Source organism: Vipera ursinii, assembly GCF_947247035.1.
Source record: "Vipera ursinii genome assembly, chromosome: 1".
In the NCBI taxonomy this organism is placed as follows: Eukaryota; Metazoa; Chordata; class Lepidosauria; order Squamata; family Viperidae; genus Vipera; species Vipera ursinii.
Window position 1 is genome coordinate 179182994 of NC_139512.1, and position 25696 is coordinate 179208689.

General features: G+C 43.8%; 2 protein-coding genes across 2 annotated transcripts in view; one reads left to right on the forward strand and one right to left on the reverse strand.

Moving 5' to 3' along the window:
* Positions 1–1416, reverse strand: part of PLEKHM3 (pleckstrin homology domain containing M3) — a 76621-nt gene extending 75205 nt beyond the window's left edge. Inside the window, exon 1 of the mRNA XM_083354563.1 lies at positions 1276–1416. The gene's annotated coding sequence lies outside the window, so the exon portion shown is untranslated. The remainder of the gene's footprint in view (positions 1–1275) is intronic.
* A 1077-nt stretch (positions 1417–2493) lies between these two features.
* Positions 2494–25696, forward strand: part of LOC310640614 (uncharacterized protein) — a 39214-nt gene continuing 16011 nt past the window's right edge. Inside the window, exon 1 of the mRNA XM_083363018.1 lies at positions 2494–2550. The gene's annotated coding sequence lies outside the window, so the exon portion shown is untranslated. The remainder of the gene's footprint in view (positions 2551–25696) is intronic.

Genomic DNA, 25696 nt, shown 5'->3' on the forward strand with positions numbered 1-25696 from the left:
GAAACATGAAGAAAGGACAATAGCTGTAAAGTGAAAGATATAGAACTAACAGAACAAGTAATTATAAAAGTTGCTGAAATACTTTCTTTGGGCAGATGAAGACATGCCTCTGTATATTTTAAATACAATTAACTCTCACTAGCTGATTTCACTTGTTAAATTAGATCTTATTTAATCTAGTTTTATTGAATAAATTACAACAACTGTTTATAAATAATGCCAAGTTACAAACCACACAAAGTACAATGTTGGAGTTCGTACAACTTGCTATCCCAAACTTAACAAAATGGCTGAACAGCATGTGTGAATTCTGCCATTGTGTTTCATGCTGTTTAATCCTGATCTCCAGATAATTCAAAGTAATATAGATTCAACTAATAATTATTTCAGATTTTACAATCATGCACACAGTCATATAGAAAGATAATTTTCAAATCAACTTTAAAGCTAGACAGGCAAAACTGTAATAACTCTTTTTTGACAGAGTGGGCTACATGCAGATCAGGAAAGTTAGGATATTTGTGTTCTCGCTTTTATTTACCTGGAATATTGCACTTCCTTCACTTCCTCCTATTGAACAGGACAACAGATTTCAGACCAGGTCTTACATAAATATATATTTACAAGGAAATATTGTAATAGTTACAAGTTTATAAAAATATTATACAATTTTGCTATCTGATTCATCATTTAAATTTCTCTGCCCCAGCCCAAAGAAAGAGTTTAATACTCATGATTACTTTAAACAGTACTGCTAAATATGGAACTGGTCTGTAAAGTATAAAGATCTGGGTTCAAATTTTGGCATTCTAACCAAGACCCTATTGGATGCTTCTGACCTAATCAGTACTTCCAGGGTTCGTCTATTTTATAAGGGACAGAGACATGTATTAAAACCTTGTCCATACCTTGGGCTATTTGGAGGAAGTATTGGCTGAAAATTGTGAAAGAAAACATAAAAGCATCAAAACCAGCTAGTATAAGGAACTTAACATCGAGTTTATGCAAATTATTCACTACACGTATTTCAACATTAAAGCAAATATTAGCTTTGTGCTTCTCACGTTATTGCCTCGATTCTTTTGTTAAACTGAGAGAACCGGTTCTTCACATATGTGAATCCCACCACTCCATATAATACCGATAATGAGACACAACGTTGGATCCTTCGGACACCCCAAAGGTTTTTATGTTCACATTCTCAGACATACATCTATTTCCAGAGCATATACACTTAGGCACAAGGCAGGAACTTATGAACAGAGGAACCTTTACCTGGCTCCTAAAAGGTCCGGGCTGCAAAATCTGGCATATTTCCTCCCCGGGTCTTATTTCTCGCCTTGGCTCAATGACAGGGAAGAGGCGCCGACGCATTATTCAGCGCTCTTTCGCTTGCTTGTTTACGCTCGCTCCCTGTGCTCCCCTTAAAGGGCTCCCCGCGGTAGCGAGGGAAACGGAAGCCAGGAAAGAAGGTTCCGGAGGCGCCCGCCCACTTTCCCTGCGGAAGCGGCGCGGGGAGGAACAGCCTACCACGCAGCTCCCTGTGATTGATGGGTATCATCTGCTTGACGGAGTTTTCACCGCGAAGGCGGAGTATATCGCTCGTATTTTCAGACTTGCGAGAATGGTATATACCCTGTATGTCGACACCTCCTGCAATGAAAAGGAGGGCTGCAAAAATTTGCAGGACCCTACCACGCAGCTCCCTGTGATTGATGGGTATCATCAGCTTGACGGAGTTTTCACCGCGAACGCTGCGTATATCTCTCGTATTGTCAGACCTGGCAATGAAAAGGAGGGTTGCAAAAATTTGCAAAACCCTTAAGGGAGAGCAAACAGAGTGAAAACTGGTCCCTGCTGTTTGACGGTAGGGTCCGGAGTTGTGCGGCAATGGAGATCCTATAACGACAGTAACATGTTAGACATGAGAGCAGGACAAGAACCAATGGATGGAAACTAGTCAAGGAGAGAAGCAACCTAGAACTAAGGAGAAATTTCCTGACAGAACAATTAATCATTGGAACAACCTGCCTCCAGAAGTGTTGAATGCTCCAACACTGGAAGTTTTTAAGAAGAGACTGGACAGCCATTTGTCTGAAATGGCATAGGGTTTCCTGCCTGAGCAGGGGGTTGGACTAGATGACCTCCAAGGTCCCTTCCAACTTATTATTATTATTATAAAGAACATAACCACTAGTGTAATAGAAGAGAAATACGGGGTAGCGCTACTATCTCTGAACATTTGGGAGAGCAGAGCAGGGATGTTCATAGCGAATGGCAATTCTCCTTTGCCTGACCGAAAGGTGTGGCCTTAGCTAAAGGGCACAATTATTGTCCAGGTGTAATAAATGCCATACAAATCTTCGGGAAAACATAGAATTTGAAGTTCTATACAGGTGCATGCTTTCTTGACAAGAGAGTTGTTTTGGAGCCATGCCAGTAAGAGGAAATTTCTCTTGCAGTTGGGAGAGAAGAAATCCTAATACCAGAAGTGCCATTTTCATTCAGAGCACGGATGTTTATGTAAGACTTAGACCTGCACACCCTAAGGTAGGAGGAGTTCTGGTTCTTTTTCTTTCTGTTTTCCTTCCCTAGTGCCACAGTTCCACACTTTGACAGTTCAAAACATATATAAGAATCACTTCAACAAATAAAGCTTTCATCACTTTCTTCCATAATAGGGTTCAACTGATGATTTTGTGCCTTTCATGCAGCTGTTATGTTAATTGTGGTACAGAGGGGTGAGTGAGGGAAAGGGTTGTCCTCTTCAGATGCTGATTGCCAACTGCAGTTTTTATAAATACTTATTTGAAACAGTTTTAAAATGTTAATGATTTCTCTGTCTCTGACCAATTAAGCCACAGTCTTCTACCCTTGGGATCTTGTCAGGGGAGCTTTAGTTTCCTTAGTTTTTTTCATCTGCATTACCAGATTCCAAAGCTGAAGCTGATTTTTCTCTGTCAGAAGTTCTCTTGTCTGGAAGATGTAAAACACAGATTGTCTAAAACTGGTTTCACATTTTGCATATTTTGCCTAATTACAATTTGATAAACCATAGTTGCTGGATTCATACAATATACAAAGCCACAATCTACTATAATATATAATAGATTATTAGAGGTTAATAATACAAGCTTAATATAATAAAGCTTAATAATATATATCTCTATCTATCTCTATCTATCTCTATCTATCTCTATCTATCTCTATCTATCTCTATCTATCTCTATCTATCTCTATCTATCCATCTATCCATCTATCCATCTATCCATCTATCCATCTATCCATCTATCTATCTATCTATCTATCTATCTATCTATCTATAAATTGCCCAACTTCAAAGAGAGACTTTTGGCAGTGTACCATATAGCATCAATAATGAAACTATATAAAAATTGAAACGTAAAGTTAAAATGTTAGAATTAAAATTTAAAAAATTATAACAGTTTTCAAGGCAAGAAAATGTTAAATTTTAACTGTTAAAATCACCTCCTTGAACATTTTCTTGCCTTGAAAATTTAACTGTGTTAAAATTAGTTGTCAAAGACATAGGGAAGGTTCTCATGGCACCAGGCAATCCCATGATTGCATGCTCCTTTAGGCTCCCATGCAAGGCTGCAGAGCCCTTCTTTTTAACCCCTTCTTGGAAGGCCTGCAGAGTTGGGGCCTGCCTCACCTCCAAGGGAAAGATATTCCATAGGGCAGGAACAATGGCAGAGAAGGCTCTCTTCCTAGACTCCACAAGCCAGAATTATTTGACTGATCGGGTCTGCAACATATCTTCCCTGCAACATCCTGTTTGGGTGACGCAGGCTGATGTGTAGACAAAGCCAATTCTGTAGGTAGCCTGGCCCCATGCCATGTAGGGATTCATAGGTCATAATCAACACTTTCAATTAGACCTGGAAGCAAACTGGCATTTAGTGCAGTTTGCGGAGCCGAAGTGCCTTCTTTGGGCACTCAGTGTAGTTCACATAGCCGCACTCTACACCAGCTGAAATTCTGGATCCCTTTCAAGAATAGCTTAATGTAGAGTGCATTGCAATAGTCCAAATGGGAGATGACAGGGGCATGAGTGACCAAGTGGAGAGCCTCCCTTTATAAGAAAGGGTGTAACTGTGCACAACACAAAGTTGAGCAAAGGCCCTCCTAACCATGGTTGCCACCTGCTCTTTCAACAGGAGAGATATCCTAGTTTGTCTGCGGTATGCAACTTCATCCACATATTCTCAGTGGTTTACAGACAATCCAATGGAGGAATTTTTTTCTCCCAACAAAAATTGCAGAAATTGTTCTGTTCCAGCCTACTACCAGCCCTGCAGAAATGTCAGGGACAACCCCTTTTCAATAGTCAATAGGCTGAAAGTAAGCCAGCCAAATGTATTTACACAAATGAAAGAGATCCAAAACAGAGCAAAACAAATACTAACCATGACTAAATCAGAAGCTGTTCAAACAGTTGCCTTCAGTAACCAGCACCTCCCACACATTCCCCTTTTAAACACAGTTTCAAGGCGTGGCTTCTCTTTGCCTCTTCCCGAGGTGCCTCATTGCCCTCCTTTGTTCCCTCCTGCTTATCTGCCTCCTGCTTTGGGCGTCCTTGAACAAAGCCAGCTGTGAATCATCTTCGTCCAAGCTGTCAGGCTCACACAGCTGGGTCTGAGGAGGAACATGATGGGAGGGGCCTGGCTGAGAGCTCTGCGATGCCTCAGAATCACAACAGAAATATTGCCCTCACCTCCTTGCTGTTTTTTTTTTTACAGACATAATGTTTGGAATGTTTACTCTAGAGTTCAGCACTTTTCACTCTGCTGTCAACCAACATTTGCAATCAAATTTAGAATACAATGTTACATTTTTCAATAAGTAAATAATATAAGTCTAATCTTACTGGTTTACAGTTGGGATGGTAGCTCTATAACTATATGAACCAGATTCAGCCCTCCAAATTCTAGCTCTATTAGTAGTTATCACCTCAAAGAAAGAAAAAAACAGCTCCTAACAGCTCCATTTAACAGCCTTTTCTCTTAGTTCTTTGGAGAACTACATAAGCTTGATAGAAGCACTTTAAATAAGCAGAACCAAAGACTTTTATGACAGCTCCTTTTCCTCTCTTCTTCTATATACAATCTTTTGCAGCTAGACATAGTGGTCATGGGGGAAAAAAGCACTGGTTATATAATTTAGGACAGATTTCTGCTTTATTAGAGATTGATTTCAACGGAGTGATTTTATTCTGCAGAAAGTATGCAGATGATAAAATGCACATAGGTTTTTGAAGGAAAGACAGATAAATAGCCTGGAATATTTGGTTATTTTTTTCTGTACATTAAATTTCTTTGGGTATTAGTTTTACCTTTCGCTTCTAGTCTCCCTAGAAATTGTTCTGAATTACTTCCATGGAGTTGGGAAAACAAGCAATATAGAACTAACCTTTCAAAGTAGAAGAAAACCATCCTCTGGAATTCAGCCCTCAACCCCTTAGCTTTTCTTGGACACTCAATATAAACTATGTTTTATTTCTCTTTTGGATGAGTTGTTCCCATCTGTGGGCCCTTATGCCAGCAGGCTACATCTTTCCCAAGCCACTTAGCTCAGGTCCTTTTCAAAATGAAGATTGTTTGGGGTTTTTTTCAACAAGGCTTTCCTGGCATAGCTTCTTTGCTTCAGAGAAGCGCTCGGGCAGTGGGCATAGTTCATTCCCACTGCAGAACTACCACAAAGATCTACCTCTACAGAAAGAGGACTGCTGTTCTTCTGCTAATGGGATTGGCACTGCTTAGAGCAGTCTGCTAGGACATTGTTTGTGACCACAGCAAGAGAAACATTATTCAAAGGCCATTCAGGCCCTCCAAAGAAACGACAGAGCTGAGTAATTATTGGAGGCTCTCCATTAATGAGGGCATCTCTGTTCTTTGTCTGTGTGGTTTAATAAAGCTCACTAACAGAGTTGGGAGGAGAGGGTCCACTAATGGCTCTCATTTTTTTCCCTTTCCTCACTCCCCCACTCTTTCCTCTTCTTGTCTGAAGAAATGGCTTTATGAAATCTGACAGCAAAGCCATGAGTTACCATACTGCATAATGACCTGTGCAAGTCTAAATGTTTTCAGTGAAAGATCTTTCCTAAAGGTGTGTGTGTGGGCAGGAGGGCAGAAGTCCCAGCAATTCTCATTTGATTTGCCTAATCCCAAAATATATTGTAAAGGTACCTCAAAAGAAAACTTTCTTTGGTCAAACCAAGATAAAAAAAATAGACAATGCTAGTTTTCTCAAATCAGCCCTGTGTTATGGCATTGCTCTTTTTGTGTACATTTAAAGGTTATGGACTGAACAATTGTTGGTCACATAAACATTATAGTTAAGTGACTGTTCACTCAAGTATTATCAGTGAGGATAGCTTCTTGCTGAAAATGGGTAGCACTTTGAACAAATATAAAGCTGCACAAGTGATAGCATCAACAGTAAAGTATTGTCACCTTGCCTTTCCTATTTTTCCCTGGTAGATGCTTTGAAAAGTTATACTTTGTCTACAAATGCAGGAAGATATGGGGTTTAAGCCTGAGAAACAGATACTATAGGCACTGAATGTTATTTAGAGGAGAGTTGACAGTTGAAAACTGCATTAATTCAAGTTGCAATTCTTCCCAAATTTGTTTGAATTGGTCTGTTCTGTTAATTTCAAACGGATTCCTAATAGTTACCTATGCTTCACTTAACATGTCAGCCTAAAACAGGGTTAGCATTTCAGTGTAGTATGCAAACACAGCCATAGGATAACTGGACTGTGATATTTAACAGTTGTATAGAGGAGAAAAAAAGGACGCAGTGGCTCAGTGGGTTAGGCTGCTGAGCTTGTCAATCAGAAGATCGGCAGTTTGGCAGGTCAAATCCTGAGTGCCGCATAACAGAGTGAGCGCCTGTTACTTGTCCCAGCTTCTTCCAACCTAGCAGTTCGAAAGCACGTAAAAATGCAAGTAGAAAAATAGGGACCACTACGATGGGAAGGTAACAGCATTCTGTGCGCCTTTAGCGTCTAGTCATGCTGGCCACATGACCACGGAGATGTCATCGGACAAGCGCTGGCTCTTCGGCTTTGAAACGGAGATGAGCACCGGCCCCTAGAGTTGGAAACGACTAGCACGTATGTGCGGGGGAACCTTTACCTTATAGAGGAGAAAACTTAAGTAATTGTAATTCTGTCATATCTTGTACATGACATAAGAAGGCTGATTTGTTGTAATTTTGTCCACAAAAGAGGAACCCTCTGATTCTGTCCTTTGTTATCTATTTTAGAGGTCATATTTGCACTTATGACTTAAATTGCTTCTGTTCTGTGCTCTTTTTGTTGTTAGTTGCGAAGTCGTGTCTGACCCATCGCCACCCCATGGACAATGTTCCTCCAGGCCTTCCTGTCCTCTACCACCCTCTGGAGTCCATTTGAGCTCATGCCTACTGCTTCAGTGACTCCATCCAGCCACCTCATTCTCTGTTGTCCCCTTCTTCTATTGCCCTCAATCTTTCCCAGCATTAGGCTCTTCTCCAGTGAGTCCTTTCTTCTCATTAGGTGGCCAAAGTATTTGAGTTTCAACTTCAGGATCTGGCCTTCTAAAGAGCAGTCAGGGTTGGTCTCCTCTAGGACTGACCATTTTGAACGCCTTGCAGTCCAAGGGACTCGCAGGAGTCTTCTCCAGCAGCATAGTTCAAAGACCTCAATTCTTTGGCTCTCAGCCTTTCTTATGGTCCAACTTTCACAGCCATACATTGCAACTGGGAAGACCATAGTCTTGACTATACGCACTTTTGTTGACACGGTGATGTCTCTGCTTTTTAGTATGCTGTCTAGATTTCCCATTGCTTTCCTCCCCAGGAACAAGCATCTTTTAATTTCTTGGCTGCAGTCCCCATCTGCGGTGATTTTGGTGCCCAGGAAAATAAAATCTGTCACTCCCTCCATTTTTTCCCCATCTATTTGCCAGGAATTGAGAGGGCCGGATGCTATGATCTTGGTTTTCTTAATGTTAAGTTTCAACCCAATTTTTGCAATCTTCTTCTTCACCCACATCAAGAGGCTCTTTTGTCCCTCTTCACTTTCTGCCATTAGAGTGGTATCATCTGCATATCTTAGGTTGTTGATATTTCTCCCGGCAATCTTAATTCCAACTTTTGATTCTTCTAGCCCTGCCTTTCTCATATAGGTTTCTCAGGAGACAAATAAGATGGTCTGGTACTCCTATCTCTTTAAGAACTTGCCATAGTTTATTTATTTTTTTATTTATTTTATTTATTTAGTTTGTTGTGATCCACACAATCAAAGGCTTTAGCATATTCAATGAAGCAGAAGTAGATGTTTTTCTGGAACTCTCTAGCTTTCTCCATGATCCAGCGTATGTTGGCAATTTGATCTCTAGTTCCTCTGCCTCTTTGAAATCCTACCTGTACTTCTGGTAGTTCTCGATCCACATACTGCTGGAGTCTAGCTTGTAGGATTTTAAACATAACTTTACTAGCACGTGAAATGAGAAGCAATGGTGCGATAGTTTCAACATTCTTTGGCACTGCCTTTCTTTGGAATTGGAATGTACAGTAAATTGATTTTTTCCAATCCTGTGGCCACTGTTGAGTTTTCCAAATTTGCTGGCAAATTGAGTGTAGCACTTTTACTGCATCGTCTTTTAAGATTTTGAATAGCTCAGCTGGAATACTGTCACCTCCACTAGCTTTGTTGTTGCTCAGATTTCCTAAGGCCCATTTCTCTTCACATTCTAGGATGTCTGGCTCTGGGTCAGTGACCACCCAACTGTGGTTATCTCGGATGTTAAGCTCATTCTTGTATAGTTCTTCACTGTAGTTTTGCTACCTCTTAATCTCTTCTGCCTCTGTTAGGTCCCTGCCATTTTGGTCCTTTATCATGCCCATCTTTGCATGAAACATTCCCTTTATATCTTCAATTTTCTTGAAGAGATCTCTGGTCCTCCCTATTCTATTGTTTTCTTCTATTTCTTTGCATTGTTCATGTAAGAAGGCATTCTTATCTCTTCTAGCTATTCTCTGGAATTCTGTATTCAATTGGGTGTATCTTTCTCTTTCTGCCTTGCCTTTCACTTCCCTTCTTTCCTCAGCTATTTCTTGCATTTCTTTTTCTTTGAGATGGTTTTGGTTGCTACCTCTTGTACAATGTTGCAAACCTCTGTCCATAATTCTTCAGGCACTCTGTCTATCAGATCTAATTCCTTAAATCTATTTGTCACCTCTATTGTATATTCATCAGGGATATGATTTAGTTCATACCTGAGTGGCCTAGTGCTTTTCCCTACTTTCTTCAGTTTAAGCCTAAATTTTGCAACGAGAAGCTCATGGTCTGAGCCACAGTCAGCTCCTGGTCTTTTTTTTTACTGACTGTATAAAGATTCTCCAGGGACGCGGTGGCTCAGTGGGTTAGGACGCTGAGCTTGTCGATCAGATGGTCGGCAGTTTGGCGGGTCAAATCCCGAGTACTGCGTAACAGAGTGAGCGCCTGTTACTTGTCCCAGCTTCTGCCAACCTAGCAGTTCGAAAGCACGTAAAAAATGCAAGTAGAAAAATAGGGACCACTACGGTGGGAAGGTAACAGCGTTCTGTGCGCCTCTGGCGTCTAGTCATGCCAGCCACATGACTACGGAGACGTCATCGGACAAGCGCTGGCTCTTCAGCTTTGAAACGGAGATGAGCACTGGCCCCTAGAGTCGGAAACGACTAGCACGCATGTGCGGGGGAACCTTTACCTTTACTTTAAAGATTCTCCATCTTTGGCTGAAGAGCACATAGTCAATCTGATTTCTGTGTTGACTGTCTCTGATGTCCATGTGTATAGCCGTCTCTTGGGTTGTTGAAGAAGAGTGTTTGCTATGACCATTGTATTCTCTTGACAAAATTCTGTCAGCCTGTGCCCTGCTTCATTTTGTACTCCAAGGCCAAACTTGCCTGTTGTTCCGGTTATCTTTTGGCTTCCTACTTTAGCATTCCAATCCCCATGATGATGAGATCATATTTTGGTGTTAATTCCATAAGGTGCTGTAGGGCTTCATAGAACCCGTCAATTTCATCCTCTTCAGCACCAGTGGTTGGGGCATAGACTTGGACTACTGTGATATTGAATGTTTTGCCTTGGATTCGCACTGAGATCATTCTGTCATTTTGGGGGTTGTATTCCAGTATTGCTTTTCCTACTCATTATAGACTATGAAGGCTACTCCATTTCTTCTGAGGGATTCTTGCCCGCAGTAGTATACCTGATGGTCATCTGAATTAAATTCACCCATTCCTGTCCATTTTAGTTCGCTGATTCCTAAGATGTTGATGTTCAGTCTTGTCATCTCTTGTATGACCATGTCCAGCTTTCCTTGATTCATGGATCTTACAATCCAGGTTCCTATGGAGAAAAAATATTTACAGCATCGGACTTTCCTTTCACCACCAGACACATCCACAGCTGAGCATCCTTTCGGCTTTGACCCAGTTGCTTTCTGGTGCTACTAGTACTAGCCTTCTGCTCTTCCCCAGTAAACTTGACTTTTTTTAAAAAAAACCTGTCCAGAACAAGATATTTTGGTAGCTGTTTCAAGGTGTTCAATTTGGACTAGAATCTATTGTGCTCACTCACTGGACAGTTCCCAATTCTCCTACCTTGCCCTTTCAGAAATTTCTTTCCTTCTCGTGATTGGATCTTCGTGGACATACATTCTTCTCTCTTTCTCTCTCTCCCAAGAAAGGAAGAGAGAGAGAGAGAGAGAGAGAGAGAAAGATGTGTGTGTGTACACACTTTAATTATTGTATACATAAAGTTAAACTATCAAAATGCATGTCCATGCAGGTACACTAAAACCTTTTTAAAGAAAAGAAAGAAATCCTTATTTCTAAGGGCTTTTTATTTGTTTATTTATTTATTAATGGGATTTATATCCCGCCCTATTTCCCGAAGGACTCAGGGCGGCTAACAACAAAACATATAATAAGTACAGAAATTAAGATAAAAATAAAATTTTTGACTCACCTTTAATCGTGTAACCTGCACTAATAACTTAGTAATTATTAAACTTGCCTTGTAAGCCAAAGGCTGACACCCGAACAAAACTATATCATTAATGCTACTATTGTTGTTTCCTAGCTTCTTACATCTCCTTGTGAATTATTTTTTCATAACGGAGTTGCCTCATTTTACTATTCTTTCAGTCACTTGAGTTAAAAAGATTGGTAGGGTGAAACAATTTATTTTATTTTTCTTAAGAATAAGCATAAGCAAAATTAAGAAGCTCCAGAAACAAAACCTTCCTGCCAGGCTTCATACCAACAACCTTTGACATATAAAGGGAGAAGTTACACTGACCATGCTATTACAACAATCAGTGTAGAAGGGAGATTTAAATGGCATTAGAACTAAATGCTATGTACTGAATCAGTTGAAGTGACATTCTTCTCTGAAAGAAGACAGTGAACTTCTGGAACTCGCTTGTAAAATAATGCACTTTACCACCAAGAGACATGGAAATGGAATTCTCTGTCCTGTTTTGTCACTACAGTGCAAAAAGGATGCTGAGGAACTGGAAAGAGTGCAAGTGCAAGAAGAGAAGAGCAACAAAGAGGCTAAATCCTACAAAGTGCAGTTAAAGGAACTTGGTATGTTAGCTTAAAGAAAACAAGGCTAAGGGAAGACATGATAGCAGTCTTCCAATATATGCAGGAATGTCAAAGGGAAGACGGTGTGGGTTCATTCTCCCTAGCACCTGAGGGTAAGACAAGCATCAGTGTGCGGAAGCTTTACAGTGAGCCATTGAATTAAGGAGGAATTTCCTGACTGAGAGAGCTATTAAGAAATGGAATAGACTGCCTCCTGAACTTATGAATACTCCACCATTAGAAGTTTCTAAGAAAAGCTATTTGTCCAAAATGGTATGAGGATTCCTGCATTGGGCAGGTTAGACTAGAAGACATTCAAGGTCCCTTCCAGCCCTATGTTTCTATGATTCAGGGGCGAAAAAAGTACTTTCAACATGCAGCAGAAAAACATACAGGGAGATCCGATTTGCTGTGGGAGGGAAGTGAGTAAAGGTTCACATTGTCTGTTTCTGTTCTCAAAATGCCTTCAAGGGAATAAAATTCAAAAGGAAAGAAGAAAATAACATGCTACCTTTCTTGGATATCCTCATCAGCAGAGGAAATGGTACAAATCTAGTGAAAAACCACCCATACTAACTAAGTACTCCATTACCAAATAATAACACTGCCTCCCGTAAGAGGAGCTTTGTAATAACATTATTCAGAAGAGCACAAATACAGTAAAGCAACCTAGAACACCAGAAAAAGGAAACGCCTATCCATCCTTCAATAACTTTATCGAAATTACCTGAAAATTCAACCTGCTACTACAGCAAAGCCAACGCAAGCTATGAAAAACATAACACTGCCATACCACAAAAACAGAAAACAACAGACTATTACAAGCACCTAGAACACAAACCAACTAAAGCTTTCCAAAACATCTTAAATAAACCAAAAAACCCAGTCACCTAAGAAGAAAAACACAGGAGTCATCTCCAACATACAGCGTAAGGACTGTAACAAAGGCAGAAGACTAGCAGAGCACATTCATGAACATCAATGAGCAGTCAGTAGACTGCTGACAACACATGAACAGACCTCCAAACCCAACTTGGAAACTGGGCATCCTAGACCAAACTAAATCTAAAAATTCTAGGAAATTCCTGGAAACTTAGTATTTGGACAAATCAGCCATCTGTAGACATAGATATAAACCACATTTACACACCAATCGAAAATGAAAAAGTTAAGAAGGAAACAAAAAGACCATTACACATCCTCTCCAGGAGCCAAGAGACAGACAAATAAGCAGGGATTAACATGAGGTAAACAATCCAGCAGAAAACAATATCCTTATCAAGGAAAAAACCACACCGCCACCCACCGCCACCAACACTGGCAAGCTATTGTATATAAATGGAAAGCAAACCCACTGCCTTCTACCACTGAAGAAGTTACCTAATCTGGTCATAAAATGAAACATCTGCAAGCAAACAAGCAAGTTCTTTGGTTGTTTGTCAAAGCGTCCTGTCCCAGGAATGGGGCAATCTCTTCATAAAGCCCAATTTGTTTTCAGTAATCAAATCATTCCGTGCTTGTTGCTAAGGTTTTTTTAACAGAGCAAAATAGTTTCCTATGCATCTAGGGATTGCCGATAGATTAAAATACTCAACAGCAGTTTTCATTTCTTTTTCAAAAAAAATTGGAGCAGGCCAATGTGGAATCAAAACTTTCAATGTTTAGATACAGATCTTGATTTTAATATCTGGCACAATATAACTGAATGTCTGTCTATTCCTCATGTTGTGTACATTTGTAAACAATTGTCAGAGCTATACGCCGTACATTAATACCAAATATTTTACCCTTACAAGGGCACTGAAACTGGAAGACCATACCAAATTCCTATGGTTTAAGAGAGCACAAAGTGTTAGGAGTGGCCGTTTGACTTGGTTGAAGATTTTGACTGTTTAAAGACAATTGGTTTCCTAAACATTTCTCTGTGTACTTTGCTACGCTTTCATTAGTGGATTATAGAACAGCTAGGAAAAAAGTAATATTTTAAAAAATAAACCAGTGGATACCTCCCTACCCACCATGAAGTTCTATAATACAATCCAAAAGAATTGTGCCAAATGCTCATTAAATTTTATTCAAAGTGTTAAGTTTTCATCCTGCTGCTTTTATTCCTTGAAACCCAGCAAAAGGTAACAGAGCCAAAGAATGCCATAGTTAATCAGCAGTGTATTTGTTTGCAAGCTATTATGAATTGATGAATGAATTAAATTTTGAATAGGAAAAGGATATAAAGCTTTAAAAGAGTTATTTGGACTTACCAGCTTTGTCTCTGTACTTTCTCAACTTTTGTTTAACTGCACAACATGTGGTAGTGTTGACAAATTATTGATGTTCTTTATTTCAGTTACATTGTTTGGCATTGTTTGGTTATTCACATTTCTCCTTTAACGCTGTATGTCCCAGCATCCAGCTTTAATTATTGTTGGCTCAAGAACCGTTTTTGAAGTGAAGGAGGAAGAATGGTGTTATGATTAAAATTTAAGTTTTGGTTTTTCCAGATGACAAGCGCTCTAGTGTCCAAATTCAGTTTTAAAAATATTTTAAGTAAGCAACATTCATAGCCAAATGAATGACCCCCAAGTTGCGCGCCCTATCTACGGGGGGCAATAACTCACCCCCCATAGCAAGAGATGGAGTAATCTGAATTTCCCGGGATGCCGGCACGAACAGCCACTCAGTCTTGTCAGGGTTGAGTCGAAGCCTGTTCCTCCCCATCCAGACCCGGACCGCCTCCAGGCAATGGGACATCACGTTGAGGGCATCGCTGGGGTGGTTTGGGGTTGAAATGAAAAGCTGGGTATCATCAGCATACTGATGATACCCAACTCCAAAACCACGAATGATCTCACCCAGCGGCTTCATATAGATGTTGAACAGGAGAGGTGAGAGGACCGATCCCTGGGGAACTCCACAAATGAGAGGCCTCAAGGTCGACCTCTGCCCCCCTGCCAACACCGACTGCGAACGTCCCAGAAGGTAGGAGGAGAACCACTGAAAAACTGTGCCTCCCACTCCCAGCCCTCTGAGACGCCACAGCAGGATACCATGGTCGATGGTATCAAAAGCCGCTGAGAGGTCTAACAGGACTAGGACAGAGGAACAACCCCTGTCCCGAGCCCGCCAGAGATCATTCACCAGCGCGACCAATGCCGTCTCCGTGCTGTATCCGTGCCTGAAACCCGATTGGTACGGGTCCAGATAATCAGCTTCCTCCAAGAACAAAGGGAGCTGATGCACCACCACGCTCTCAACAACCTTCGCAAGAAAGTGAAGGTTGGAGACCGGACGAAAGTTGTTTAATACTGCTGGGTCCAAGGCAGGCTAACTCTGGCCACAGCAAGATGTTCGATCCTGACCGGCTCAAGATTGACTCGGCCTTCCATCCTTCCGAGGTTGATAAAATGAGGACCCAGCTTGTTGGAGGCAATATGCTGACTCTGTAAACCACTTAGAGAGGACTGTAAAGCACTATGGAGCAGTATATAAGACTAAGTGCTATTGCTGTTGCTATGTTCTTTCATTCAAACTAGATCATCTGATTATTTTGGAAAAGCAGTTTAAAAGTAATTAATCAGTGACTGAATTCAACCACATACTAAGCCGTAATAGATTCTTATTGAATAAACTTCAACTGGCTTAGTTGTCATAGTATTTCAAGTGATAAACCATGGGTTACAAACCGCACTGGATATATTTGTGCATGTAAAAGCACACACTACCAAACCACATTTTAGCTTAGCATGTGATATGAATCCAGCCTTTATATCCATGTAGACCTTTGAATATTTGTTCCTTTGTTTCTATTGCATTTGCAGTTTTTTAAAAAATAAATCCACAGCTCCCTATCCACTAATGTCTCCTGTTCAATTTTCCATTCTTACTGGAGCAATTAAGACATTGGTGGCCTCAGCCAGGCTGAATGAAGGGATTTCTTTGTTTCTTTATTCATTGTCATGCCCTCTCGGCAGCTTCCTCAAAGGAGATTCTGTTTCTTCGGCCTGATTTATGCAAGTCTAATCAAAGCCATTTAAATACATGTCCCAATAAAGCAAAGTATATGAAGCTCCTTAATGCACAGTGACAAATGATGGTCTGCATAGGGTCAGTGTTTTCCGTAAGGCTCACGCCACAGCATTTTGAGTTCAGATATGACCAGGTTACAGCTTTTCTGCTTGCCATGTTACTATGGCCCAGGTGGTTATGTCTTTTGGCATGTGTGACAAAGGATTCCTTCAGAATTTTGGGAGCTGATCATCGTGTAGCATTCACTGACCCCTTCTTAGCTGCAAAGTTGGGTAGAAATTGAGTGGATTGGAAAACTGCACAATGCCTGGAGTTCCTCGATGATATAGCTCCTAAGAGTCAATCATTACCAGCCAGTTTTGCTGTTGGGAAGAGTTGCTTGAGAACCGTTAGGAAAAGGTGTAAGGAGCATACAAAAGTCAATGCTTCCTTCCTTGTTGACCTTTTCCTCTGCAAAGGTTGAGGGAGAACTGGATGCCACTGCCTGAATGCATTTTGTGGTAACTTCAAGTTGTCACACCCAATTCAGCAAACTCCCTGTTTGGGAAGAGAAATTATATCTGTGGTGGGGAGTTCAGGAAGGATTAAAAAGGTCAGCCAGAAATTTTTATAGACTTCTGCCTGGTACCATTGAAGTATATTCTTTCTCAGAGTTGAAGCTGCATAGATATGTTTTGGGACACTGGCAGAAAATAGACACGTGACATGAGTTCTTCTATATCTATAGCTCTATATCTAATCCATGTACTGAAGGAAAGATTTTACAATGTTTGGGTTTTCCGCTAGAGTCGGTTTAAAGTTCTTCTGGAATTAATCATTTTCTCTTTAAAACTTCCTTTCAGAATTTCATTATTGTCTGTCTTTTACCAACTGAACAAAATAAGAACAGTTCATGCTGTTTCCTACTGCTGAATGTCATGATTAGACAGATGATTGCAACCCAATATTGTGATGGGCAATCTGGGAAGAAAGCAGATGAAAAGCAGAGCAGTGCATGTCCAAATGCACTCCACACCTCACTGTTAGCAACCTTTTGTGCGTCTTTGTTGTGTCATATCTTCAGACTCTAGGCTTTCAAGGGTACCTTTATTCATCTGATTACAAAATTAGTGTTGCTATAATGAGATCTATCCTTTTATTTTTGTCTTCTCCTCGCTTTCTTCCTTCCTTTTGATGTTACAACCATTTGCTTTTATCTATCTCCATGGTGATGTGCCTTGTCCCAAGCTTACTTCTACCCCTCACTTCCCATTACTGTTGCTGTGGGGATTTAGGCTAGATGCTAAACATTAATTAAAACATTCTAGAATAATGTAATTACAAATTGGTAGCATAAATAGATCTAGCTTTCTAAATAAAATAAGCTCGCTGTATGTAGCTTCTTCCCTGCTGTTTAGAAAGCAAACATTTTGTTTCATTAGTGAAGAAATATCCTGAATTAGAGGCACCCCAGATGTAGAGGTCCTTTTAGGATCTTATGAAATCTTGTCTTTAAGAGTGTCAGGCACCTGCTGAAACCCTAAGCCAAATGGAGCGCTGGGAGCTAATCACTTTAGGAAGAAGAGACAGTTGGGAGTTCCCAACCAGAGTAAGCAAATTGGAGGGCAAACAGGAAAGGGGAGTTCCTTGAGGGAGTACAGCACTGAAGGAGCACACTGACTTCCCATCTCCAGAAACTAAGAACTCTAAAGCCAGTCCACACTGGCTAAGGAAGCTCGGACTCAAAACTCAAATTATAGCATAGAGACTTTTAGATTACACAGTTCCTGGAAAAGAAAAGAAAAATCATATTCCTGCCTTACAATCATTTGTTTAATGACTGTTCAGTTATAATGGCATTGAAAAAAAGTGATTTATTACCAGTGCTCACACTTATAACTATTGCAATATCTCCTTGTTCAAGTGTTAAAAATTCAGGCACTTGGCAAGCAGCATGTATTCACAATGGTTGCAGCATCCAGGAATTGTAAGTTGAGGACTACCTGTAATGCATAGATACTGTAGATAAAACAATGTATTGCAAACTAAAGTTGGTTAAATTTTGCTGATTTATATGCTTCCCCTAACTTCCTGCCTCCAAAGTGTTGGTAGGCTTTAGCTTTCCATACTTTATAGATAAACCCTAACCTTATTATGTTCAGTTCATATTATTCCATTACGTCCCAACTAACTATAGACAATCTTTAGATGGCTATACAGTGGTATAAGGAATTATTTAGTAAGTAGTGATTTAATGCATGCAAGCAAATTACATTTGTGTGACCTGTCCAGAAGAAACTTCCCCCATGAATTCTCCTATGAGACTGAAAGTATAGTACTGTACTGTATGGAGAGTGCTTGTTAACAGAAGCAAGGATTTTGGTGGCGTCTTGTGATCATAATGGGAACTACATGCAGTTATAAGAAATTTACTGATGGTTTTAAAGTTTCTGTATCTGTATCTGAGCTGCAAAATTCTAGATGACCACTGGATACACAAAACTCTAAAGTTGCTGCCATCTTGAGGTCATCCAGATACTTGCAACCCAGATGTGATAGTAAAAATGGGGAAACAGAGGTGTACAATAGCTCCAATCCCAATTGAGCCACTGTAGTTTTTAATAAAAGTAATAAACAGAAATGTCAACTAGTTAAGCACTACAAAAAAGAGTAGGACATTAGCCTTGATCTGTAGTACTGTATGGCACCAAACTGAGGAATACATTTTTAGAGTAAATATGATCAGATGTAGATAAGCATGGTGTATTACAAACAGATTTATTGTGGCTTACTGTAATTTGTGTGTACTGTCTGTGAACCCATCTTCTGTATGGCAAATTTTAACTGGATTGCTTATGTATATTAATGTGTAACCCAAGTAAACACAGTAATAGAAATCATGGTCTGTTTATAATTGGAAGCTTAAAATCTCTTGCAGCTGCACCAGCAAGAGAAAAGAACAGATTAAACTTCAGGTATTTTCATAATGGTAATGATTTAGCATCACATTGTAAACAAGAAAAACTTAATAAAAGCATCACTTCAGATGATGATTTGAGAATCTTCTTATTTAGCATGATATCTGAATGTAGAAATCATGTTTTTGTGATCAATTGGTAAATTGCAGTTCAAAGCACAAATGGGCAGTTCCAGTAGTTCCAGCCACTAATATATCCTAGGAGGCCGATACAGAAATTGGAGTTGTCGGCTGGGCCTGGAATTTGGAGTCCGAGACTTACCGTATTTACATTTGCTTTCATCGAAGCTGTGAACATTATCACCTATGGACTGTTTGTTTACTATCGTCCAACCATCGGATTTCTCTTTTTTCTCCTTCTGCGACCCACCCAGAGCTGGATAGTGGTTCTCCCTGAAATTGGAAGATCTTGGTCACTCTATGAGGATGACCATGTTCGGGAGTCACTGTCCAGCTCTGTGGACTTATTAGTATGCTTGTTCTTGCCGACTCGTTCCTTTTGCTTTTGCTTTTACTTTTGATGGTTTATACTGCAAGAGAGTTGCTTAGTCTGAGAGATTCCCCCCTCTCTCAGATGTGGCCATCCACTCTGTACCCCGAGAGATGGCATGGTGCAAAAAGGAGGGTATTAGGGTTTCTTTTTAGCATTTTTAATGGGTTAGGGAGGGGGGAGGGGTATCAGGCCCATCATAACGAGGAGGGGGGTTTGCCGGACCTACTTCAGTCTAGGTTGGCTGATGGTCGCGGCAATAAGGGGGCCGGAGATAGTTCTGGGGCCTGGGGGGACGGGGTGGGGATAGCGATCCCCACAGTGGTTGGGAATGGCGGCAGATGGAGGAACAGAGGGCCATATCGTAATTTGGGATCGCGCCCCCGCTATTTTCGAGCTGTGGTGCACTCCGACCCTCTGGTTTCCACCTGCTTTCCCGGGGGAGGGGGAGGGCAGATACCTGAGCTCAGGCTGATTTATTTGAATGCCAGGTCTGTGGTGAATAAAGCTCCCCTCATCCGTGATTTGATCAAGGAGGAAGACGCAAACCTGGCATGCATTACGGAGACGTGGTTGGGCTCAGAGGGAGGAGTCCCTCTGATTGATATATGCCCTCCAGGTTTCCATGTGCTGCATCAGCCTCGGGCTCAGGGTAGGGGCGGTGGGGTGGCGGTTGTTATCAAGGAGGCCCTTTGTCCGCGGGAGGCCACTGCCCCTCAGATAGGCGGATGTGAGTCCCTCCTCTTAAGGTGGGGCCCTGGTGGTCAGTTGGGCCTGTTGCTCACGTACCTTTCTCCCAGCTGCGTGGCAACGGCTCTGCCCGGGCTACTCGACGCTCTCTCGGGTTTGGTGGTGGAATTTCCCAGACTTTTGGTGCTGGGGGATTTTAACCTACCTTCCCTGGGGGGGGGCGTCGGGGGGGCGAGAGTTCATGGCTTCCATGATGGCCACGGACCTGACCCAGATTATTCAGGGCCCGACCCATGAGGGGGGAAACACGCCCGACCTTATTTTTATCTCCAGGCAGTGGCTTAATGATCTGGGTGGGGTTTCTCCATCTGTACAGCCCCTTTCATGGACAGATCATCATCTCCTGCGGCTGGGCCTCCGTCATGCCACCTCCCGCCGCTGGGAGGCGGAACCGACCAGGTGGTTCCGCCCCAGGCACTTGATGGACCCAGAAAGGTTTCAGACAGCGCTTGGTTTGATTCCTGCCTCCCTCTCCCACAGCCCGGTCGAGACCTTGGTTGACGTCTGGCAACGGGCTGCTTCTGAGGCTCTCGACCACATTGTTCCTTTGCGGCCTCTGACCCGGCGCATGTCCCGGTTGGCCCCATGGTTTTCTGTGGACCTACGGGAGATGAAGCGCCGGAGGAGGGGCCTAGAGAGCGTTTGGAGATCCAGTTGGTCCGAGTCTGACCGAGCACAGTTAAGATCTTTCACTAGATCTTATCTTGTGGAAATGGAGGAGGCGAAACGCACTTACTTTGCCTCCCTCATTTCGTCGGCAGATGATCACCCGGCCGCCCTGTTTAGGGTGACCCGTTCCCTTTTAAATCAAAGGACAGGGGAAGATCCCTTGCAGGGACGGGCCGAGGAGTTCAGTCAAGATCTGCTGGACAAGATTGCTCAGATTCGGACCGGTCTGGACTCCAATTGGACAGTATCTGACAAGGGGGAAGCGACAGGTCTGGCCAATATTATCTGGGAGGAGTTTGACCCTGTGATTCTGGATGAAGTGGACAGGATCATGGGTAGATTAAGTGCCGCCACGTGTTTATTGGACCCTTGTCCCTCCTGGATGGTTTATGCGGCTTGGGAGGTTACACGAGGCTGGCTCCAGGCAGTGATCAATGCTTCTTTGAGTGAGGGGTGCTTCCCTGCTGCCTTGAAGTAGGCAGTGGTGAGGCCCCTCCTCAAGAAACCTGCTCTGGACCCAGCTATTTTAAATAACTTTCGTCCTGTCTCCAACCTTCGCTTTCTTGCGAAGGTTGTTGAGAGTGTGGTGGCACGGCAGCTCCCGTTGGTCCTGGAGGAAACTGAGTATCTGGATCCATAGCAATCGGGTTTCAGGCCCGGGTACAGCACGGAGACGGCATTGGTCGCGCTGGTCGATGATCTCTGGCGGGCTCGGAATAGGGATTATTCCTTTGTCCTGGTCCTATTGGACGTCTCAGCGGCTTTTGATACCATCGACCATGGTATCTTGCAGCGACGTCTCCGGGGGTTGGGAGTGGGAGGCACTGTTTTACGATTGTGAGGTGCCTCAGGGGTCGGTCCTCTCTCCCCTCCTGTTCAGCATCTATATGAAGCCACTGGCTGAGATCATACGTTTGTTTCGGAGTGAGGTATCATCAATATGCTGATGATACCCAGCTTTTCATCTCCACTCCGAACCAACCCAGTGATGCCCTCGACGTGATGTCCCGTTGCCTGGAAGCGGTACGAATCTGGATGGGGAAGAACAGGCTCCAGCTCAACCCGGCCAAGACCGAGTGGCTCTACGTGTCGGCATCTCGTGTTGTCCAAGATTTACCATCTTTGGTTATGGGGGGAGAGGTGTTGCCTCCCGTTGATAGGACGCGCAACTTAGGCATCCTCCTGGATGCACAACTCGATTTAGAACATCATATAGGAGTCGTGGCTAGGGGGGCATTTGCCCAGGTTCGGCTGGTGCGCCAGTTGCGCCCCTATCTGGACCGAGATGCCTTACGTATGGTCACTCATGCACTCGTCACCTCCCGTATAGATTACTGCAACGCTCTCTACATGGGGCTGCCCTTGAAGACCACCCGGAGGCTTCAGCTGGTGCAGAATGCGGCCACGCGGGTTGTGATGGGAGCATCCCGATACTTCCATATTACACCCCTCCTGCGTGGGCTGCATTGGTTGCCGGTTGCCCTTTGGGTTCAAGGTGCTGGTTCTTACCTATAAAGCCGTACATGGCCTAGGCCCAGGATATTTACAGGACCGTCTGCTGCCAGGAACGATTTCCCATCGCCCTGTGTGCTCACACAGAGAGGGTCTTCTCAGGGTGCCCTCGGCCAGACAATGTCGGCTGGCGACCCCCAGGGGGAGGGCCTTCTCTGTTGGAGCGCCTGCCCTTTGGAATCAGCTCCCCCGAGAACTTCGGATGGCCCCAGATCTCCGGTCCTTTCGTCGTGACCTAAAGACACCTTTTCCAACTGGCCGACCTGGACTGAAGACGGGGTTTTTAATATTGCTTTATTTTATTGGTTTTAGTAAATAATGGGGCTTTGTAAATTTAATCTTTTTTAATATTTGTATTTATTGTTTTTATTAGGTCCGTGGTTAACAAAGCTCCCCTCGTCAGGGATTTAGTTGAGGGTGAGCATGCGGACCTGGCTTGCATCACGGAGACTTGGTTGGGCCCAGAGGGTGGGGTCCCTTTGGTTGACCTCTGCCCACCAGGCTTCCGGGTGCTACACCGGCCACGAGCTCATGGTAGGGGTGGGGGAGTGGCGGTTACTATTAGGGAGACCTTATGTCCGCGGGAGACCACCGTTTCTCAGATAGTCGGGTGTGAGTCTCTCTTTGTGAGATTTGGTTCTGGGGCGCAGTTGGGCTTGCTGCTGGGGTACATTTCGCCTAGTCGCGCAGCGGCAGCCCTGCCCGAGCTGCTCGATATCCTCTCGGGGTTGGTGGTTGAGTTTCCCAAACTTATAGTTTTGGGAGACTTCAATCTACCATCCCTGGGAGGTTCATCTGAGCTAGCTCGGGAGTTCATGGCTTCCATGACGGCCATGGACCTGACGCAAGTAATTTCTGAACCAACTCATGAGGGAGGCCACACCCTTGACCTGATTTTTTTATCTAGACGGTGGTTGGATGATCTTGGTGGGGGCTCTCCATTTATTATGCCCCTGTCATGGACCGATCATCATCTCCTGCGGCTGGTCTTCCGCTTTGCCACCCCCCGCCGTGGGGGTACGGAGCCAATTAGATGGTACCGCCCCAGACGCCTAATGGATCCTGATAGATTCCAAGCGGCGCTGGGGTCCCCACCTGCCTCCATTGTTCACAGCTCGGCGGATGCCTTAGTGGAAGCCTGGGAAAGGGCAGCCACTGAGGCACTTGACCGGGTTGTACCCTTGCAGCCCCTGACCCGGCGCAGATCCCAGCGAGCTCCATGGTTCTCCACGGAGCTCCGGGAGATGAAGCGTCGGAAACGGGGCCTAGAGAGCCGTTGGAGGTCTAGCCGATCCGAACCCGACCGGTTGCGGTTAAGAACCTATATTAGGTCTTATCTCGCAGCAATGAGGGTGGCGAGGTGTAATTACTTCTCCACCCTCATCGCGTCCGCAGATAATCGCCCGGCCGCCCTGTTTAGGGTGACTCGCTCACTTCTTAATCAGGAAGTGAGGGAGGATCCCTTGCAGGGTCGTGCCGAGGAATTTAGTCAACATCTGTCGGATAAAATCGCTCGGATTCGGACCGGTTTGGACTCCAACTGGGCAGAGTCAGGCGATCAGGACACGGGCGGTCTTGTCAATGTTACCTGGGAAGAGTTTGATTCTGTGACCCCTGATGAAGTGGACAGGATTATGGGGAGGCTGAGCTCCTCCACATGTTTGTTGGACCCGTGCCCTTCCTGGCTGGTTTATGCAGCCAGGGAGAGGACACGAGGCTGGCTCCAGGCGGTCATATCTGCTTCTTTGAGTGAGGGTTATTTCCCCACTGTCTTGAAGGAGGCGGTGGTGAGACCTCTCCTCAAGAAGCCTGCCTTGGACCCAGCTGTATTGAACAACTTTCGTCCAGTCTCCAACCTTCGCTTTCTTGCGAAGGTTGTTGAGAGTGTGGTGGCGCATCAGCTCCCTCTGGTCCTGGATGAAGCGGATTTTCTGGACCCCTACCAATCGGGTTTCAGGCCCGGGTACAGCACGGAGACGGCATTGGTCGCTCTGGTGAATGATCTCTGGAGGGCGCGGGACAGGGGATATTCCTCTGTCCTAGTCCTATTAGACCTCTCGGCGGCTTTCGATACCATCGACCATGGTATCTTGTTGCGGCGTCTTAGGGGATTGGGAGTGGGAGGCACAGTTCTTCAGTGGATCTCCTCCTATCTCCTGGGACGCTCGCAGTCGGTGTTGGCAGGGGGGCAGAGATCGGCCCCTAGGTCTCTCGTTTGTGGAGTTCCTCAGGGGTCGGTTCTCTCGCCTCTCCTGTTCAACATCTACATGAAACCGCTGGGTGAGATCATTCGTGGTTTTGGAGTTGGGTATCATCAATATGCTGATGATACCCAACTTTTCTTTTCGACCCCAAACCACCCCAGTGATGCCCTCGCTGTGATGTCCCGTTGCCTGGAGGCGGTTCGGGTCTGGATGGGGAGGAACAGACTTCAACTCAACCCTGACAAGACTGAGTGGCTGTGCATTCCGGCATCCCGGGACATTCAAAATGTTCCATCTCTTTCAATGGGGGGTGAGCTCTTACCCCCCGTGGATAGGGCTCGCAACTTGGGAGTCCTCCTAGATTCACGGCTTACCCTGGAAGACCATACAGTGGCCGTGACTAGGGGGGCTTTCGCCCAGGTTCGCCTGGTGCGCCAGTTGCGGCCCTATCTGGACCGGGATGCCCTGTGCACGGTCACTCATGCGCTCGTGACCTCTCGCCTTGACTACTGTAATGCTCTCTACATGGGGCTTCCCTTGAAGACCACTCGGAGGCTCCAACTGGTACAGAATGCGGCCGCGAGAGTTGTCTTGGGAGTTTCCCGGTACTCCCATGTTACACCTTTGCTCCGCGAGCTGCATTGGTTGCCAGTTGTCTTCCGGGTGAGGTTCAAGGTCTTGGTTATGATCTTTAAGTCCTTACATGGCATGGGTCCGGGTTACCTCAGGGACCACCTGCTGCCGGCGTCAACTCCCCTCCGCCCTGTGCGTTCCCACAGAGAGGGCCTCCTCAGGGTGCCTCCGGTAAGGGAATGCCGACTGGTGGCCCCCAGGGGGAGGGCCTTCTCTGTGGGCGCTCCGGCACTATGGAATCAACTGCCGGTGGAGCTCCGGATTACATCGGACCTCCGAACCTTCCGTCGCGGCCTGAAGACCCATTTGTTCGAACTAGCTGGTCTGGCCTGATGGGGGAATATGGGCTTTTAAAAGTGTTGTTTTTATTATTGTATTATTGTTTTTTATTTGGGCATTGGTTTAATCATATTTTAACTTTTGTATCGTAATTTATATGCCCTGTGAACCGCCCTGAATCCCTAGGGAGAAGGGCGGTATATAAATTAAATAAAACATAAAACAAACATAAACAAACATTATTGTTTTATTGTTGTTAGCCGCCCTGAGTCCTTTGGGAGATAGGGCGGCATATAAGTCCCATAATTAAATTAAATATCTAAATTTGTGGCAGTGAGTTCCAGTTTTAACTTTGTCTTCTTGGAATTAGGACTGAATCCTCTGTGTAGTTTTAATACATGACTGCAATAAATACTGTGAGTTAAGGAGAACAACTTCTATTTTCCTACAGTGCACAATTTTATATATATAGTACTTTATACAGAAAATATTTTTTTCCACCTTATATTCAAATAAATAGTATCCAAC